This window comes from Cervus elaphus, chromosome 32, assembly GCF_910594005.1.
Source record: "Cervus elaphus chromosome 32, mCerEla1.1, whole genome shotgun sequence".
In the NCBI taxonomy this organism is placed as follows: domain Eukaryota; kingdom Metazoa; phylum Chordata; class Mammalia; order Artiodactyla; family Cervidae; genus Cervus; species Cervus elaphus.
This window is the reverse complement of record NC_057846.1, coordinates 42649035-42665166: the sequence shown is the minus strand read 5'-3', so window position 1 is coordinate 42665166 and position 16132 is coordinate 42649035. Positions and strand designations below refer to the sequence as shown.

At 41.5% G+C, this 16132-nt stretch overlaps 1 protein-coding gene across 3 annotated transcripts in view; it reads left to right on the top strand.

Annotated features, from left to right (window-relative positions):
• The window catches only part of ZMAT4 (zinc finger matrin-type 4), a 361620-nt gene that overhangs the window by 317028 nt on the left and 28460 nt on the right, over positions 1-16132 (top strand). The window lies entirely within an intron of this gene.

The following is a 16132-nucleotide window of genomic DNA, read 5'->3' as shown; positions in this document are numbered from 1 at the left end:
GCTTGCTTCCATGTCTTGGCTATTGTGAGTAGTGTTATTGTGAACATTGGAGTGCATGTGTATTTTCAAATTAATTTGTGTCTTGTCTGGATATATGCCCAGGAGTGGGATTGCTGGACCATATGATAACTCTATTATTAGTTTTTTAAGGAACCTCCAGTCTTTTCCACAATTAACCCTGTTTTTAATTGAATATTCAAGTTCACTATTGTCAAGAGTCCTCCCTTCTCAGTAGAAAGCCCCAGAGTCCAATTTCTCAAATGGAAGAGACAGTAGCCTATAGATAAAGGAATTCCAGAGAAGCAGGAAAAAACTATATATGTCCCCCTCTATAGCACTAGTACACAGGCAATTCTAATATCTCTGCTCTTCCTAAATCTCACTTGCATGCTTTTGCTCTGTATGCCATATCTAAGGATACATTACAATTTCAGTCTGTGACTAGATTAAGCCTTTTGTGGGCTTGGAAAGAACTAAATACAGAGCTCTTTCACTCTTTCATATTATTTACAGAATGACTGATGACCCCTAGTATTCTCAGGCTCACTCGTTTTCCATCCCCCTCCTTTTGGATGTGATGCGAAAGTTGCTCAGTCGTGTCCGACTCTTTGCAATTCTCCAGGCCAGAATACTGGAGTGGGCTGCCTTTCCCTTCTCCAGGAGATTTTCCCAACCCAGGGATTGAACCCTGGTCTCCCACATTGCAGGCAGATTCTTTACCAGCTGAGCCACAAGGAAAACCCAAGAATACTGGGGAGGATAGCTTATCCCTTCTCCAGTGGATCTTCCCAACCCAGGAATCGAACTGGGGTCTCTGGCATTGCAGGGGGATTCTTTACCAACTGAGCTAGCAGGGAAGCCTGGAGGGCCTTTGATTTTGACCTGCTTGACATTTGCATGAGTCGTGGCTGTCTCCAGAGTGGTCTGAGCTGATGGTTTCAAGTCTCAGCTTTGACCCTGAGTCCCTTGCCTACCTCTCATATTCTTGTCTTACTGCTTCAGAACACCACTTAGGTCTCCGAAGGACTCCCCTGGTGGTCCAGTAGTTGAGACTGCATCTTCCAGTGCAGGAGGAGCAGGCTTGATTCCTGGTCAGGGAGCTAGGATCCCACATGCCTCACAGCCAAAAACCCAAAACATGAAACAGAAACAATATTGTAACAAATTCTGTAAAGACTTTAAAAAGAGTTCACATCAATAAAAAAAAAAAAGAAGAAGAAGAAGAAAGAAAGTCACTTAGTACCAGCTTCCAAGGGTGCAAGGCTGTTACCTGACTTGGCTCTGGAAAGTTCATCTGCATCAAGAGAGAAAAGAATCACCAGAAGGAAGGGATGGAGCCCAGTAGGCCTGGCCTGGGAGGTGGACAGCAAGTCCTAGATCAGTGCTTCTCAAATCATGTCCCCTCACTGAGTTTCAAAGCCCTCATTGAATATAGTGTAGTCAAAATCTCTGTTAACCCAACATTATCTAATTTTATGCTTCAAGGTTGAGCTTTTTAAACTTTTTAGGATTTTCCAGCTGCAGAAGAGTGGCTCTCAAGTCATCCTGCTTTAGTGTTTATTTGTCTCTTGCTGAGTGGCCCAGAAATTGGCCAACCCCTCAGAGTCAAGTTCTGCTAAAGGAAAGGTGTGCTACAGGCCTGTTTATCCTATCCTTAAACAAAGACAAAGGGGCTTTTCAAAGGCTATGACTTGGGGCAAAAGAGGTGAAGCTCACTGTACAAGGCGAGATTAGAGGGAAAAGCTTACTCTCACTTTATTCCGTGTTGTGAATACCAAGCTCTCATTCTGTCGGTTTCTCCGGCCAACAGGATGGACGAGAGGCATGAGGAAGGCTGGAAAGGGGACCTTGGCCCCTCACTGGAGCAGTCAGGCCTCTGGTTTTATACTCAGTCTGGGCCTTTGTAAGTTACTGTAACCTTCTCACTCATCTCACCAGAGGTGATCAGAAACTAGACTATGTCCATGTGTTAATTATCTTGAGCTGTCTTGACTTCTACTCTGACCTAACTCTGGAAAAAATATTGAATTTGGCCAACATTTGTCTCATCTCTTAAAATTGTCATAGGACAGGAAGTGCCAGGAAACTGACTTAAGATAAATAAAGGACCTTGCTTCACTGTGGGTCGATGCTGGTGCGGGAGTGGTTGGAGGAGACAGGATGGGGCTGGAAGCATGCCACGGTTATGGTTTTGAGTCTGGCTCTCCATCACTGCCCTTTAGCTGGAGGAGAGGACTGGGTAGGTCTACTCTGGCTGGGATTTTCCTAGCGTAAATAAAGGAGGTAGTGGTTTGAGTGACTGGACAAATCTACCCCTCATCCCATTCAATTCACTCCAAGGACCAAAATCAGTTGAGCACCTCCTGTGTTTGAGACATTGAAATAGGTTTTAGGGATAATAGAAGATCATTATACCTCTCAACATTGTACCCCTCTAGTTGAGGGGATACAACGCGTAGTCAAGCAAATGCAGCTAGATCAGTACAGGATATGTTGGCACAGAATGCTTCTGGAATTCCTCTGGTCAGAGACCTGAAGGAAAGGTAGTCAAGGGTGAGGGCAGGGAAGGGGCTTAGGAATGAGACCATCAGGGTTCAATCCTGGCTCTACAGCTTCTGATTCAGTGCCCTTGAGGTTCTTACGCAAAGACCTCTCTGGAGCTTAGTTTCCACACCCGAAAAAATGTGACAGATTAAAAAAAATAAAGAAAGAAAAATAAAATTAAAGAAAAAAAATAGAAGGAAAAAAATAATAAAAATTCCTAGCAAAACTGTGGTGAGGACTGAGTTTTAAGAACCACAAAAAGCAACAATAACAAAAAATATGAAACTTCTTAGACAATGCGTGGCTTGAATGGCATGAACCTTATTCTCATAAGTGTTAGTTGTCATTCTGTATTAATGAAATTACATTTGAAATGGGCTTTGGGGAACAGGGAGATGAATATTGATGGCTCCCTCAGGACTTTTTTGTCCTAAGTACTCTTTTTGGCTTTCCTGGTGGCTCAGATGGTAAAGAATCTGCCTGCAATGCAGAAGAGCTGGGTTTGATCCATGGATTCAGAAGATCCCCTGGAGAAGGAAATGGCAACTCACTCCAGTAATCTTGCCTGGAGAATCCCATGGACAGGGGAGCCGGGCAGGCTACAGCCCTTGGGGTTGCAAAGAGTCAGACACGACTGAGTGACACGCACATTCCTTCTGTAAGATTGCTGCAGAATTCTTCATAGCAAAGTCTAGCTGCTTGCTCAAAGTTGGGGTTTTGTACTCGAACAAAAGTTCAGGCCCCTTCAGGGTTTAGAGCCCAGATTGACCTAAATCAGACAGTCGAATATAAAGAATTATCTAGGACAGACTTCAGAAGGCTAGTCTCATTCTGAGTTTCTTGGGGTCTGTTGCCTTTCACCTGTTCCGAGTCCTCATTTTACACGGTTTCAACATTGGTATTTAATCCTGCCGCATCAGAAAGAGCACTTTTTAAGAATTTATTTTATTAAAGTATCATTGATTTACAACGTTGTGTTAATTTCTGTGGTACAGCAAAGTGATTTTCATATATATATATATGTGTGTATATATACATATATATATATATTCTTTTCCATGATGATTTATTACAGGATATTGAATAGTGTTCCCTGTGCTACACAATAGGACCGTATTGTTTATCCATTCTCTCTCTCTCTCTCTCTCTCTCCCTCCTCTCTCGCTCTCTCTCTCTCTATATATATATACAATATATATATAGTAGTTTGCATCTGCTAATCCCCAACTCCCAATCCACCCTTCCCCTCCCCCACTCCCCCCTCTTGGCAACCATAAGTCTGTTCTCCTTATCTATGAGTCTGTTTCACAGATAGATTCATTTGTATCATGTTTTGGATTCCACATATAAGTGATATCACATATTTATCTTTCTCTGATTTACTTCTCTCACTGTGACAGCTCCTCTATGTTGCCGCAGATGACATTATTTCCTTCTTTTTTATGGAGAAATAACATTGTTTGAATGCTCCCAGTGTGTGTGTGGTCTTTACACTCTGATTCTTATTCAGGCTTCTGACTTTCTCTGGCTCTGGTTACCAGTTACATTTTGTCAGTTATCTGTAATTAGCATTCTATTCTCCAAAGACCGGGAGTGATAAACCTTGAAAGTAAATAAAATAAATGGGACTATACTCCTGGATGCATTTCCTAAAATCATTCTTCTAATATTCTTTTGATACTCCTTGGAGAGATTTTCTTTACCATTCTGCTAACACAGACCACATTTTTCTTCTTCATTTGCATTTTTTACTTCACCATTGAAAAATAATATGTATCCTTTTTTATGCAGGCATCTGTCTGCTGCAGCTCATGCTAGATCTTAGCTAATCTCAACATTAACTTATTAAATCTGACTTTGATTCACAGCATTTGATAAATGGCCCTATCTTTCAGAATCTGGAAGGGTTTTCTCAAAAAACAAATGATCTTCCTGTATTAGGGAGTCACCTCTGCAGGTGTTAACTACTGTTATTTAAGTTATAACTCAGCAATAAACATTTTGAAGATTTTTGTTTGTTTTTTTTCCTTCTTGGAGTTAAAATTTTCCAGGCCATTCTATAGTGAGTTTAGCATAGCAAGATGTAATCAGAATCTGGGCCTCAGTCTGAATATACATTTTCGAGAATCATTATAGTATATATGTGTCACTTTGAATAGTCCTTAACAGAAAATAGGAATGTGTATTTTCTTTTCTATAGGTTTTAGGGTCACAGAGAAATCTCAGTCTATGTCATGCTGAGTAGTCAAATACAAATCAAAATCTAGCTAGCTTTCAAAATGTTGGTGACATTTCAAGTTCAGGACACAATTACTTCAAAGTTCTACTCACAGCTTCTGGTCCTGTTATACTCCCCAGAGATATATCTGTCTTTTTGCTTCCTTATTTAAGTGCTCTTTCTTCTACAGACACCTAACAGGCTGACATGTGCTCCTTACTCTGTTTGATTCCAAAACCATTACCGCCAAATGTATTCCTGTTCTAACAAGAATGATCTTATAATAGCCTCAAATAGAGGAGTTTCAGACCTCTGATTTGGCTTCTCTGATAATGGATAAAACTCAAACAATAGATTCTGTGTTCTAACATCTTTCCAGTGCTAAATAAGATAAATTTCCTAACAGCTCAGATTTTCATGGGCAGGCAACTTATTAAGTTGCTCTTGAGTATCTATAATAGAAAGGGCCCTTTTAGACCAGCTACACAGTTTTCTATTTTTTGGAACTAGATGTCATGATTGTGTTATTTCATATTATATAAGAGTCCTGCAGGTAAAAAGGATGATTTCTGTGTGAGAGAGAGACCAGTTCAGAATGTAATCTGAGCAATCCTTTACGGACAGGAAATTTACTGGATTAGAAGGAAGACATTTGCTGTTCTCCTGCTAAAAGTGACAGGAAAGGAGTTAGGCTCCCTCACACCAGCATTTCAAAAAACATCACCACAAGTTAAAGATCTACCAGCAGGTTTCATGTAAGTATGCACAGTGAAGAGGCATCTCTCATTGAAATTTAACTCTCAAGAAACCTAGCCGCAAGCCACTAATTAGTCAACCTTTTAGAACATGCAATGGATAGTTCTCTATTGAATCTTGAGAGTTCATTCTGCTGATGGAATTTGCTCCACTCACGAGCTGAATGTTTTCATTGAAGCAATAAGTCATGGTGAAAGAACTCCAGGTCATCCATTGATTGGGTCAATAGTTGAGTCAATCATGACAGAGTGATCCACTGCATTCTAGGTTCCAAGTCACTTAGCAGAGAATGACAAACTAACAAAGTACTTTCCTTATCCTTAAAGCACTCATGTACTTTTAAATGCCTAAGCACTAAAGCTTTGGGATCCCCAAGAGTAACCTCTCATTTTGGGGTCCATTGAAATTGCATGAGAGAGGGCTGGTGGCCCGTCTCAGTGATGGAGGCTGACAAATTCTCTGAGCAGCTGCCAACTGCAGTGGAACTGAGTGACCAGGCATAGCATCCCCTGCTGTGTGTCTAAGAAAGTGTCACCAGGAACACACATTTTAGGTGCAGCTTTTAATTTCTGTATCAGCTGGGAACCTGAGCTGGGAACGAAGGAGCCAAGATGGTCTGAGGATGCAGAAGGGGTGTCAAGTACGAACAGGATGAAGCATCAAGACAGCACTTGCCGTTTTGTTGTCTCGACTGTCACAGAAGCTTTGCCTTCTAAGACTTTACTCCAAAAGCCTTTGCTTTCTTCACTCAAAATGTCCTATTTTCTGGGTTTTCTTTGAAGAGCCCTCATGTCTTATGTATGATGATTTAAATCTTGTAACACCTGATAGGATATTTCATGGCGATTCCTCAGAAGAAACCAGGAATGCAAATTACGTTAGGAATAAGTGACAGTTGCGATCAAAGAATGATGATTAGATGCATTTATCTGTCCAACTTCTGTTGAAAATCAATTCTAATTATTTGTTTTCTCTTCATGCTTCTAACACGAGCTCTAGCATATGGTTCTAGGCATTGATAGCATATGATTAGCTTCTATAAGGTGGCACACAGATAAAAGAGTCAGCCTGAGTCAGATATTCATAATAAGAACTGCTTTATTATTCCAAAGCAGATTTTTTTTTTTTTTTACTACCCATGAAGGTAATTTTTCTTTTAACCTTGAAGAAGGATTATTCCTGAATCTTTTGATTAAAATACCTCATCCTGTGTCCACAATGGATGCTAAGCAATTGATAGTCTTTCTTTCCTCAACCATCTAATTAGGGTTGAGGCCAACACAGCATATGAATAACTAAAGTCACCAAATATCATTCCAAAATGTTATCTGTTAATTATGAGTAATCAGGCTGGACCACTGGACCTGCCTTGGGGTCCGATTTCAGGCAATGGCTTTCTTCTTTCATCATGATACCCTTCCCTCCACACATGCCTAATAGCTAACTGATGAAGAAGAAGAAAAAAATTACTTTGTCTACTTTCCCATAGACGTTCCAGGGCTAGTTGTACAATGGGATACATAAACAACAAATCTGAGAGCCTCATCTGTGAGAGGTTTGGATGGGAGGGATTGATGTAGACATTTAAAGGGTGTCATTGAGTGGGGCAGAGAGGGCAGGGGGGGCTGGAGCTGGCAGGTCAGGCTTGGCCTTTTTGGGCCCAGGGATGGAGAAATAGCATCTGCTTCTGTATAGTCTGGATTTAAAAGGGCGAGTGAGAACTGTGACTCAAGGAGCTAACTGTCTCTCCTGCATAGGATTTCTAGACCCCCTTCCCATTGTGGCTTTGTCCATGGTGATTCCTTTGGTTCCTCTTGCTTAGTGCCCGTCAAGCCAAGATTTCAAATAGTCTAAAGCAACTATGGATGTACTGAGCTCATGACTCACTATTGTATTTTTTTTTTTTTAATCATTTTGTCAGACTAGCGGGGAGTAAGTAGCTTCATTATTGTTTTATCATTCTCAGTCAGAGAAAGGTGGTAGGTGGCAGATTTGTGAGGCCTCTGAGAGTCTGGGGGAACCTGGCATAAGAGAGTGGAGAGGCCCCTCCTCCTCTGGCCACAGGGTGGAAGGTCAGTGGTTGTCCCTGGACCAGGAGCCTGGCCACAGGAAGCAAAGCTGGAAGCCCCACTTCTGCTTCCCAGCCGCCCCTTAGTCCCCCAATTTCTGACTGGCTTTCAGAATCAAAGATTGACTATCTCTAGGGATAGAGTCCTATAGCCAAATAAATCATGCCTTTCTCATCTGTCTTCATATGCCCTTGTCCAGTCAGAGGGCTGGAGTTGGAGAAAGATGGATTATCAAGTCATGCAAAGTCATGCAGGTGAAAATGTTTAAGGCATAACTGTAAGTCAAACTTTAAAATCTATTTTAGAACATTTTTTTCTTACGTTTCCACTTTAGAATGATTTTTCCTGTTAGTAGTACTCAAATAAGATGAATTGCATCTGTTACATTTGGATTTAGAGAGTGGATGTAGTTATGATTTTCTGGCATTTTATTTCATTAGTTGAGCCAAATACTGGAGAATAATTCTATACCATTTCGTGTGTTGGCTCCATGTGTAGCTAAATGTCAGGTACTGTGAGGCTAGAAAACCAGCCAATGGTGTGACCCCTACCTTCAAGAAGCCTAGAGTTTATATGAGGAAACAATTAATAGATGTACATAATGAAAGAATATTTAAATGCTAATATCTGAGAGTGATCTTATATACCATCATGTAAGGAATAGAGAGAAAGGAGAGACTAATACAGGCATGAATAAGTGAGAGAAATACCCTTGTATGGGAAGAACCTGGGCTGGTGAACAAGGATGGATTCATTTGCATATGGGATGAATGTAAGGGTCTAGGGGTGTTCAGGTCAAGATTCCAGTGGACATTTGGTTTTTTGAGACTGGAATACAGATCATAGATGGTGACTGAGATATGACTCAAGGGTCATCAGCTCATAGGAGATAGTTAAAGTGGATGAACCAGGAAGAGATGAGGTCATTCGAAGAAAGTATATGGAGAAAAACAGGGACACACACACTGATGGACATGCCCACACAAAGGGTGACCAAAGGAAGTGATGTCACCCCCTTTTCCCATAATGATGCTTTTTTATTTCTTTTCAAATAGCAGGAGAACAGGACAGACTAATGCTTTAGAGGCCAAGGAAGAAAAGAATTTCAAAGAGAGTACAAAACAGAGTCACTTCATACCAGAAAGAGTCAAGTAGGAAGAGACGAAAAATCTAGTTTGCCCATTAGGAGGTGGTGGTTGATTTTCCCCATGGAAGCCTGGCTTGTCCACTGGGAGGCGGTTGTTGGTTTTCCCCATGGGCTTCTGGCTGACATTTGGAAACTGTGATGCCCCCAGTGATGAGTGTGAGAGTGGAGTGAAGGTGTTCCTCACCAGTGTTCTCACTGAATGAGCAAGACAGGCCTGCAGCCCCACAGATAATAGCAGTGAGGATGGCAGAGGGTGACGTGTGACTCTGGGACATGCCGAGGATGGAACTTTTCATGAAGATGCCACAGTAAACAGCAGAACTCTCTTAAAATAACTACATGTGGAATTGCATGAAAACAGAGCTCTGTCTATTGGAATTGGACATGTAGGATCAAAAGTGTTACCCACTGGACTTTTTCCCTGGTCCCTGCTGTTTTCTAGAACTCTGAGGAACCATTTGAAAACCATTGCTGAGAAGATAACAGAGGCAAGAGTCAAAGGTGCCTGCCTTTGTCCCGTCTAGAAGATGGAAGGGGTGCTGATGGAGGCTGACAGGGACTTTAGTCAGTTAAGCTTTAAATGCATTGCTTTTGAAGGGATGGGGGATGTCCTGTAGGTAGCTGGAAATAGATGTGGAGTGCAGATACATGCCAAGGCTTAAAATGGTGATGTTGGAGTCGACTAGAGAGGGCTTTCCTGGAGGCTCAGATGGTGAAGAATCCGCCTACAATGCAGGAGACCTGGGTTCAATCCCTGGGTCGGGAAGATCCCCTGGAGATGTAATACACTCCAGTATTCTTGCCTGGGAAATCCCATGGACAGAGGGAGCCTGGTGGGCTACAGTCCATGGGGTCGCAAAGAGTCGGACATGACTGAAGCGACTAATAGTTACACTTTCGCAGGGAGGGTCAAGTTAAAGCCCGGAAGGTGGATGTGTCATTTGGTGTTGGGAAAGGAGCAGAGGAAAAAGCAGCATGTTGAACAGCTTCCCCCATCCGCCACCAGTTATTGGGAACAGAGGTTTGACCTCCAGCAACTGTGGCAGCTGGTTAAATACTCTCTAAGGCTGTTGCTTCTGCACTGGAGGCTGGAGCTTGGAAGATGCAGCCCAGGCTGTTGGAAGGAGAAAGGGATGGAAAGTGGAGAAGTGCCAGGATGAGCTTGAACTCCTGGTCACCAGCTGGAACCCATGAGGATGGACAGAATCCCTTGTTAGTGCTCACTGGTTATCACCACCCACCTCGGTGAAGGGTGCATTCTGCAGGGGAATCAGATGCTGCTCTGTGTGAGCCAAAAAGCCTTGACCTTCAAGCGTGAAAAGGCAAAACTGGAACAAAACAGTGGAGGAGATTGTAGGAAGCATTCAGTCTAGCCGTGTTAGCACGCTACAAAACTACCACAGTACACTAATAAAGCAGCTGGATAACAAAAGAAGGGAAGAGAGCTAAATGCCAGACGAAAGTTCAGAACATTAAGTGCTGATTCATTTAGTCCTGCTCTGAAAAAATTAAAGTGGGACTTTAGAGGTTCCCAATTTTCTCAAGAAAATGACCTTGTCTTATTAATGAATGGCATTCCAAATCTCTCTGCTTTCAGTGCATAGAAAAATTGTAAATGAAAGACCATTTTTAATGGAACCATATGACTTTAATAAAAATACTCTAGAATCACATGTGTAAGATAATTGATATCCACCTAGAAATGAATTGAACCAAGAATGCTAAAGACTTGAAACAGCACCTGGAGAATACATGGTTTCTTCTGAAACCAATTTGAATTGCTGAAATTTATTTGAGGGAAAAAGAAAATAATGATTTGTTTTCTCATTGGTGAGTAAAAAAGAAAAAAAAAAAAGCAAAAAAACATTTTCTGCTGGTACATCCCTATGGCTTAGGGATTTATTACAGAGCTTTCCCGGGAAATAGACCATCTGTGGTTGCAAGTATTATTATTTATATAATTTGTTCAGGACAACGAGTTATGATAGAATGTCCAATTTCCCTTGGTGAAATTGTCTATTTTGCTTTCAATGTATATATTTAAAATTTGACAGGGTTATGGAAGATCTTTCCAAAGAAAATAGCCTAGCTAGATTGTGAATGGGCGGAGCTGGAAATTTACTAGGGGGTGTCTAGGATCACAGTGGCAGGGCCATCTCCTGAAACTGCTTGAGGACAGGAGATAGGGCACAGACCTCCTTCAGGGAACAAAAAGGGAGAAATTTAAAAAGACTTCCAAGGCTCTGCTTAGCCCCAGCATCTCTAAAATTCCTACCAAAGAAGCTTATCAAAAAGTCTGGGCACAGAGTCTTACAGGTACCGTTCCTGGGTGCTCTGTTCTTTTCTGTTAGCGCATTTTACAAAAGGGATCTAATTCAATGGCATACATACTATTTATCTATATGAATATATAGATATATAGATATACATACATATACACACATATATATACATGCACTATCATATATACATTTGATGGTATATATGTGTACATATACACACTTTCCCCTGGAACTCCAGACTCTCTATTCAGACCTCAAACTTAAGAATAGTTAAAAAGAGAAATCTTGATAATATACAGTATTTCTCTTTCTTTGTCTGACTTATTTCACTAATCATAATGCCTTCTTGACCTGTCTGTGTTATTGCAAATGGCAAAGTTTTATTCTCTTCATAGCTGAGTGATAATCCGTAATGTGTATATCTTCTTTATCCATTCACCTATTGATGGACGCTTAGGTTTCCTCTGTCTTATGGCTATTGTAAATAGGGCTTCTGTGAACATTAGGGTGCATGTGTCTTTTTGAATTATTGTTTCCATTTTCTTCAGTTATAGACCCAGAAATGGAATTTCTGGATTGGGTAGTGGTTCTATTTCCAGATTTTTGGAGAATCTGCATGCTATTTTTCATAGTGGCTATACAAGTTTGCATTCCCACCAACAGTGTGCCTTGATCCCCACATCCTTGCCAACACTTGTTATTTGATGTCTTTTTGACAATGGTCATTCTGACAGGTGTGAGGTGATATTTCATTGGGGTTTCGATTTACATTTTCCTATTTTTGTGCATTTTTTCATGTGCCTATTGGCCATATGTTTGTCTTTTTTGGAAAAATGTATGTTATCACTTATATGCTGAATCTAAGAAACAAAATAAACAAATGAATATAACAATACAGAAATGGTAAAGCATAAGCTAGTGATTACCAGTGTGGCAGGGGGGTTAGGGTTAGGAGATTAGGAGATACAAACTATTACGTATAAAGTAAATACATTGCAAGGATATATTGTATAGCACAGGGAATATAGCCAATATTTTATAATAACTTTAAGTTGACTATAATTTATAAAATTATCGAATTACTATGGTGTATACCTGAAACTAATATGGTATTATAAATCAATTTACTTCCATTTTAAAAAATAAAAATGTTTAAATTTTTTGGTAACTCCACAAAATAATTTAAGAAAAGTAAGAAAGAAAAATAAAAGGAACACTTAATTTCGCTCCACAACCTCCTTCCTCCTTCTCCGCTAATCGCTGCATGTCTCTAAACAACACTACAGTTTATCCAGCTTCTCAAGGCAAAAGTCCAGAAATTAACCTTGATCCTTTTCTTTCCCTCCAGTTCCACATCCAGTCTACCAGCAAATCCTATGACTCTGCCTCTCCACATCTCAGATCGGTCTGCATCTCTCCATTGCTATTAGCACTCTAGTCCTGGCCTCTGGCCTCTGTCTTTTCTGGACTTACTGTAACTGCCCTTTAACTTACTCTCTGGGGGCACATTCGTCTCTCTATTTACCATTCCTCATACACAGTCAGAGTGAGCTTTTAAAAATGTAACCCAAATCTTATTCTCTTTTACTGAAAATCCACTGAAGACTTTGCATTGTACACAGAGAACTGAGATGCTTTATCCTTCATGGAGCCCGATGTCATCTGACCTCTACCCACCTCTCCGTCAGCTCAGACCAGTTTGCCCCTGCCCACTGCGCTGCTCCAGGCCTCCTATGTGGGCTTTATTCTGATTTTCTAACAGCGAAAACTTTTTCTGCCTGAACTAGTGTTTCCCATAATCCTGGAATTTCTCCTTATCATGTTTTTTTTTTTTTTTTTTAACCAATCATCATGTGACTAGCTCCTCTTATCAGCCAGCTCTCAGCTTAAACAACTCCGAAATATTCTCTGTCATATCATCCTGTTTTGATTCCCTGCCTGGCACATGTTCCTTTCTGGTATTTCTATCTACCTGTTTATCTATCCATCCATCCCTGCATCTATGCTTTCACAAATAGAATAAAAATTCCAGAGGAATGGGGATTTTCTGGGTCACCTTTACTGCTTTATCCCCAGTGCCTGGAAGGGGCCAGCACATAGGAAGTATGTACTGTATTCTAATATTAAAGACAATCAGAGACAGAAAATTTTAATATAATATGGAAAATGCCATGTTAGGGGAAAGCAGGGAGCCCAAAAGATGGGGAGCCACGCTAGAAGACTTCCCAGAAGAGGTGGTACTTGACTTGAGTTGACTTAAGTTGTTGATGAGTAGAGGTACAGGAAATAGAAAGTTAGTCTTACAGATCGTAGAGTCACACTGATATGTTTTTGAGGTATTACTTCATGCAGGTTGGAATGGCCATCATCTAAAAGTCTACAAACAATAAATGCTAGAGAGGGTGTGGAGAAAAGGGAAATGTCTTCTACACTGCTGGTGGGAATATAAATGGATATAACCACTATGGACAACAGGATGGCAGTTCCTTAAAAAACTAGAAATAAAACTACCAGATCACCGTACCTGCCTCCTGAGGAACCTGTATGCAGGTCAAGAAGCAGCAGTTAGAACCAGACATGGAACAACATACTGGCTCAAAATAGGAACAGGAGTACGTCAAGGCTGTATATTGTCACCCTGCTCACTTAACTTCTATACAGAGTGCATCATGTGAAATGCCAGGCCAGATGAAGCGCAAGCTGGTATCAAGATTGCTGGGAGAAATATCAATAACCTCAGATATGCAGATGACACCACCCTTATGGCAGAAAGGGAAGAGGAACTGAAGAGCCTCTTGATGAAAGTGAAAGAGGAGAGTGAAAAAGCTGTCTCACCATTTAAAAAACAAAGACCATGGCATGCAGTCCCATTACTTCATGACAAATAGACAGGAAAACAATGGAAACAGTGACAAACTATTTTTTTGGACTCCAAAATCACTGGAGATGGTGACTGCAGCCATGAAATTAAAAGACACTTGCTCCTTGGAAGAAAAGTTATGACCAATCTAGACAGCATACTAAAAAGCAGACACATTACTTTGCTAGCAAAGGTCTGTCTAATCAAGGCTATGGTTTTTCCATTAGTCATGTATGGATGTGAGAGTTGGACATTAGGAAAGCTGAGTGCCAAAGAATTGATGCTTTTGAACTGTGGTGTTGGAGAAGACTGTTGAGAGTCCCTAGGCCTGCAAGGAGATCCATCCAGTCCATCCTAAAGGAAATCAGTCCTGAGTGTTCATTGGAAGGACGGATGCTGGAGTTGAAATTCCAATACTTTGGTCACATGATGTGAAGGGCTGACTCATTAGAAAAGACCCTAATGCTGGGAAAGATTGAGCGCAGGAGGAGAAGGGGATGACAGAGGATGAGATGGTTGGATGGCATCACTGATTCAATGGACATGAGTCTGAGCAAGCTCTGGGAGTTGGTGATGGACAGGGAAGCCTGGTGTGCTGCAACCATGGAGTCTCATAGGGTCAGACATAACTGAAGAGAGGGGATATGTGTATACATATAGCTGATTCAGGGATATGTGTATACATATAGCTGATTCATTTCGTTATACAACAGAAACTAACATAACATCGTAAAGAAATTATACTGCAGTAAAAAAAAGAAAAAAGAAAGGAAAAGCAACAAATTCGAAAACTGTAGAAATGGAGAAAACAGTTAATCAATTATTACAGTAATCCAAGGCTCTCTGCTGGCTCAGTGGGAAAGAATCTGCCTGCCAAGCAAGAGATGCAGATTCCATTCCTTGGTAATGAAGATCCCCCAGAGAAGGAAACTCATTTCAGTATTCTTGCCTGGGAAGTCCCATGGACAGAGGAGCATGATGGGCTATAGTTCATGGGGTTGCAAAGAGTCAGACATGATTTAGTGACTAAACAACAACAACTATGGTTTCCCAGGTTTCCTAGTAGTGAAGAACCCACCTGCCAATGCAGGAGATGTAAGAGACATGGGTTCAATCCCTGGGTCGGGAAGTTCCCCTGGAGGAGGGCATGGCAACCCACTCCAGTCTTCTTGCCTGGAGAATCCCATGGACAGGGGAGCCTGGTGGGCTGCAGTCCATGGGGTCGCAAAGCATCAGACATGAGTGAAGCAACTTAGCATGCATACAAACAAGAACAACAGCAACAAGGTCATCCAGGCAAGAGGTGATGAGCTCCTGCACTAGGAGGGTGGTTGCAGGACTGGACGGAGTAAGATACACAGCATTATCTATGACAATAATATTAATAGGATCAATACTAGGAGTTGAAGAAAGGGAAGATTGAAAGTGATCTTTATAACTCCAACTCAAGAACTGGATGAGATGGAGGTGGTATCACTTGAATAAGGGAGGAAGAGCTGATCTGAAAGAAGGAGGAGAATTGTGAATTTAGCTTTAGTCATGTTAAGTTTGAGTTATCTGTGGAGCATTAAGAAAGATTTTCCACCTAAAAATGGCTATAAGAGTTGGGAGGAGTAGGCATCACTGAGGAGTGTTTGCGTACCTAGGGATTTGAGAATCCTCAAATTAGGCGGTTATTAAACTGAAGAGCCTGAGTCCTACTGGATAGAAAGAGGATGAAAGGTGAAAAGAGAGGCAAGCAAGGATAAAACCATGGAAACAGAAACATTTAAATATGGGTAATGAAGGACATCAAAAATAAGTAGTTATACAGGGGTGAGGATCGTGCGGTGAGTACTTCAGAACACTGGCCAGATTTTGAAGAAGGAAGGAGTCATAGGAGAGTCAAATGCGGAAGAGAATTCCCATGAAATAAAGTCTACCTGTTCGCTGGAGAGTGTAGAAGCGGGCTGGTTTGATGACCTCAGCAAAAGCAGTTCGTGGAGAGGTCGGGAGAGAGGACGGTGTGTGGGGTGTCGAAGGGTGAAGAGAGGGGAGGAAGGGAAGTTGAGGGTACAGACTCTTCACTGCATAAATTCAGTTTTCACAGGGAAGGTGAGACCTAGGAGAAGCAGAGGCAGGGAGCTAAAGGCTGGAGGAGGTCCCTCACTCTGAAACTGGAAGGAGAACGGAAGCGACCACAGGTGTGTGATTTACTGGAGAGGAGGAGGCGGGCGGGCTGTTCCACAGATCAGTCTTACCAGTGAAGAGGAAGCC